The sequence below is a fragment of the Arachis duranensis genome, chromosome 3 (genome assembly GCF_000817695.3).
Source record: "Arachis duranensis cultivar V14167 chromosome 3, aradu.V14167.gnm2.J7QH, whole genome shotgun sequence".
In the NCBI taxonomy this organism is placed as follows: domain Eukaryota; kingdom Viridiplantae; phylum Streptophyta; class Magnoliopsida; order Fabales; family Fabaceae; genus Arachis; species Arachis duranensis.
In genome coordinates this window covers 59,009,923-59,014,674 of record NC_029774.3, presented here as the reverse complement: position 1 = coordinate 59,014,674, position 4,752 = coordinate 59,009,923, and the positions used below count along the sequence as shown (strand labels likewise).

At 38.5% G+C, this 4,752-nt stretch overlaps 1 non-coding gene across 1 annotated transcript; it reads left to right on the top strand.

Moving 5' to 3' along the window:
* Nucleotides 1–1,691: 1,691 nt before the first annotated feature.
* LOC127745850 (small nucleolar RNA R71) lies at nucleotides 1,692–1,799 on the top strand. The gene has a single exon (XR_008007474.1). It is a non-coding gene; the product is annotated as a small nucleolar RNA R71 (small nucleolar RNA).
* The last annotated feature ends 2,953 nt before the right edge of the window (nucleotides 1,800–4,752 follow it).

Genomic DNA, 4,752 nt, shown 5'->3' with positions numbered 1-4,752 from the left:
CTACTAACGTCTCCTATTCAATCCTCGGCTAACGTTAATGGGACTCACTTTTCCCATTAATGTTGGCTTGCCTCTTGCCCCTACGTTAAGTCTCACGTTAGCTTAGCTAACGTGGCTCTTAATGTGGGTGTTCTTCACCTGCGAGAGCATTAGTGACACTCACCTTTGTCACTAACGCTCCAATTGCCTAAAGTTCCTATGTTAGGACTCACGTTAACTAAGTTAACGTGGCTCTTAACGTAGTAAATGAAGCCATCTCCCAACGTTAGTGACAAAAGTGAGTGTCACTAACGTTGGTTCTTTGAATTCAACTCCACGTTAACTTTCACGTTAACAATCTTAACGTGAGAATTAACGTAGCCAATGCTAATGATCCAACGTTAGTGCCAAAAGTGAGTGTCACTAACGTTGGCGTTGTTGCTCCTCTTCCACGTTAGAGTTCACGTTAACTAAGTTAACGTGACTCTTAACGTTGGGCATTGCCTAGTTTCCCAACGTTAGTGGTGTTCACTTTTCTCATTAACGTGGAGTTTCCCTTTTTCTTCTACGTTAACTACCACGTTAACCTAGTTAACATGGCTATTAACGTGAGCTATGGATGGCTTCGCAGGCATTATTGGTGATCACTTTTCTCATTACCGTTGCAAGCTCCTTGCCATTCCACGTTAGTGTTCTCGTTAAATAAGTTAACGTGAATGCTAACATGGCTCTTCCATGCTTCATTTGTCCTGAAATCAAGCAATTAAAGTGCATCAAAGCTCTAGCCAAAGTCATGAGATTATGCATCATCAAGTTATCATGCAATTCTAGCAAAAATCTCATGAAATCATGCAAAATTCACAATAGTTGCTTGAATCAATGTATAAGTGTATTTTCACCCAAAACTTGCCTTATTCACTAAGAAAATGCATGAAACTACCCTAAAACAGTAAAGAAAAGGTCAGTAAAACTGGCCTAGATGCCCTGGCATCAGCCATCTCTAGTGAGATTCCGGCATCTTGTGCGTCAAAGATCCCTAGTTTCTCCATTATAGAGAGTGGCGTGAGGTTGATACCTGACCCCAGGTCACACAGAGCCTTTTCAAAGGTCATGGTGCCTATGGTGCAAGGTATTAAGAACTTTCCAGGATCTGGTTTCTTTTGAGGCAATGTCTGCTAAATCCATGTATTCAGTTCATTGATGAGAAATGGAGGTTCATCCTCCCAAATCTCATTACCAAATAACTTGGTATTCAGCTTCATGATTACTCCTAGATACTGAGCAATTTCCTCTTCAACAGTGTCTTCATCCTCTTCAGAGGAAGAATACTCATCAAAGCTCATGAATGGCAAAAGTAAGTTCAGTGGAATTTCTATGGTCTCTATATGAGCCTCAGATTTCTCTGGTTCCTTAATAGGGAACTTATTATTGTTCAGTGGACGTCCCTTGAGGTCTTCCTCACTGGAAATCACTGCCTTTTCACTCTCTCCAGGTTTGGCTATCTGGGTTATAGTTATGGCCTTGCACTCTCTTTTGGGATTCTCTTCTGTATTGCTTGGGAGAGTACTAGGAGGAGTTTCAGTAACTCTGTTACTTAACTAGGAGGAGTTAGTAACTCTTTTACTAAGAGATCCTCCATCAGAATGGTCCAATGACATCTTGGATAATTCAAACAGACCATCATAGAATATACATATGATGCTCCATTCGGGAAGCATGTCAGAAGGACACATTTTGGTTAATTGCTTGTATTTTTCCCAAGCTTCATAGAGGGATTCACCTTCCTTCTGTTTGAAGGTTTGGACGTCCACTCTAAGCTTTCTCAGCTGTTAAGGTGGAAAGAATTTGGTCAAGAAAGCATTGACCAACTTGTCCCAAGAGTTCAGGCTTTCTCTGGGTTGTGAGTCTAATCACGTTCTAGGTCTGTCTCTCACAGCAAAGGGGAAAAGCATAAGTCTGTAGACCTCAGGATCAACCCCATTGGTCTTAACAGTATCACAGATCTGCAAGAATTCAGCTAAGAACTGATGAGGATCTTCCGATAAAAGTCCATGAAACTTGTAATTCTGCTGCATTAGAGAAACTAATTGAGGCTTAAGCTCAAAGTTGTTTGCTCCAATGGCAGGAATTGAGATGCTTCTTCCATAGAAGTTGGAAGTTGGTGCAGCATAGTCACCAAGCATCTTCCTTGCATCTCTGGCATGGTTGTTGGGTTCGGCTGCCATGTCTGCTTCTTTTTCGAAATTCTCTGTAAGGTCCTCTTTGGAGTGTTGTGCTTTAGCTTCTCTTAGCTTCTTCTTCAAAGTCCTTTCAAGTTCAGGATCAGCTTCAACAAGAATTCTTTATCCCTGTTTCTGCTCATATGAAAAAGAAAAGAACAAAAGGGAGTAGTAGAATCCTCTATATCACAGTATAGAGATTCCTTGATGTGTCAGAAGAAATGAAAAATAGAGGAATGAGGTAGAGAGAATAAGAAGAATTCGAACACAGAGGGAGAGAGGGGGTTCGAATTATAAGTAGAAGATAAGTGTTAGCAAGTAAATAGGAAGAGATGAGAGAGAGAGAGTAGTCGAAAATTAAAACTATAAAGATTTAAAAAAAAAGATTTTAAAGCTAAAAAGATTTTTAATTAACTAATTGTTTTAGTTTTAATTAAAAAGATTTTTGAAAAAGAGGTTAGTGATTTTCGAAGATTGGAAGTGGAAAAGTGGTTAGGTAGTTTTGAAAAAGATAAGAAATAGCAATTAGTTGAAAATAATTTTGAAAAGATAAGAAGTTAGAAAAAAGATTTTGAAATCAAAATAAAAAAAGATATGATTGAAAAAGATTTGATTTTAAAAAGATATGATAAAAAAGATATGATTGAAAAAGATTTGATTTTTAAAAAGATATTATTGAAAAGATAAGATTGAAAAAGATTTGATTTTTAAAATTGATGACTTGACTAACAAGAAATTAAAAGATATGATTCTAAAATTCAAAGGTTAAACCTTTATTAACAAGAAAGTAACAAACTTGAAATTTTTGAATCAAAACATTAATTGTTAGCAAGGATTTTTGAAAATATGAAAATGGTTAAGAAAAAGATTTTTGAAAAATTAGTTTGAAAATTTTCAAAAAGATTGAAAGATAAATGTTTAAAATATGTTTGATGCAAAAAGTTATGAATTAAAACATGAAAAATTGAAAAAAAATTGAATTGGGAACAAAATTACCTCCCTTGTGTCATCCTGACGTTAAACGCCCAGAATGCTATCCATTCTGGTATTTAACACCCACTTGGCTGCCTCTTTGGGCGTTTAACGCCTAGCCAAATACCCTGGCTGGCGTTAAACGCTAGGAATCCTTCCTTACTGGGCATTTTTCTAAACGCCTAAAATGTTGCCCATTCTGGCGTTAAACGCCCAGAATGCTGCCCATTCTGGCGTTTAACACCCAGAATGGTACATTTACTGGCGTTAAATGCCCAGAATGATAGCCATTCTGGCGTTTAGCACCAAATTGCCTCTTTACTGACGTTTTAACGCCAGTGAGCTCTTTACTGACGTTTTAACGCCAGTGAGCTCTTTTAACGCCAATAGCATCTGTAGTACTTTCTCAGCCTCTGAATCAGATTTTTGCTCAGGTCCTTCAATTTCAGCCAGAAAATAACTAAAATCACAGAAAAATACACAAACTCATAGTAAATCCAGAAATGTGAATTTTGCATAAAAAATAACTAAAACTTACTAAAAACTACCTAAAAACAATGCCAAAAAGCGTATAAATTATCCGCTCATCAGTTAGCACCACAGTCTCATCTCCCTTTGAGGCCTTCAAACACGCCATGGAAGGGGGTTCCTTCTCCAATTCCTATGCCTGAGAGGAATTGGCCTTCAACTTCTTGAGGATTGCCAGGAACCGAGAAATTAGCTCCTCCTTAGGTTTCTCTTACTCATCTGAAGAGGGATATTCTTCAGGCTCCTCTCTCTACAAAGGGATGTGCAAGTTGACATTTCCAATCTCTTCATGAGCCCAAATTTCCTTCAGTTCCAAAGTAGCAAGCTCCTCCTTGGATTCTGGTGGACGAAATTGTGATACAAGAGTTCCAGGCACTGTTAGAGAAGCTCACAACTCCGTTCAACTTAACCAGCAAGTGTACTGGGTCATCCAAGTAATACCTCACATGAGTAAGGGTCGATCCCACAGAGATTATTGGTATGAAGCAAGCTATGGTCACCTTGTAAATCTCCGTTAGGCAGATTAAATAGTTATGGGTTTCTAAAATTAATAATAAAAAGAAAATAAAAAGGGATAGAAATACTTATGTAAATCACTAGTGGGAATTTCAGATAGGCGTATGGAGATGCTGTGCTCCTCTCGTATCTCTACTTTTTTATGAGATGCTGTATTCCTTTTGAATCTCTGCTTTCCTACTGCATCCATCCAATCCTTCTTACTCCTTTCCATGGCAAGCTGTATGTAGGGCATCACCATTATCAATGGCTACTTTTAATCCTCTCGGGAAAATGGTCCTATGCGCTGTCACTGCACGGCTAATCGTCTAGAGGCATCACCCTTGTTGATAGCTACATCCCATCCTCTCAGTGAAAATGGTCCAAATGCTCTGTCACAACACTGCTAATCATCTGTCGGTTCTCAATCAGGTTGGAGTAGAATCCATTGATTCTTTTGCGTTTGTCATCACGCCCAGCCTTCAGGAGTTTGAAGCTCATTACAGTCATTCAATACCGGAATCCTACTCGGAATACCACAGACAAGGTTAGACTTTCC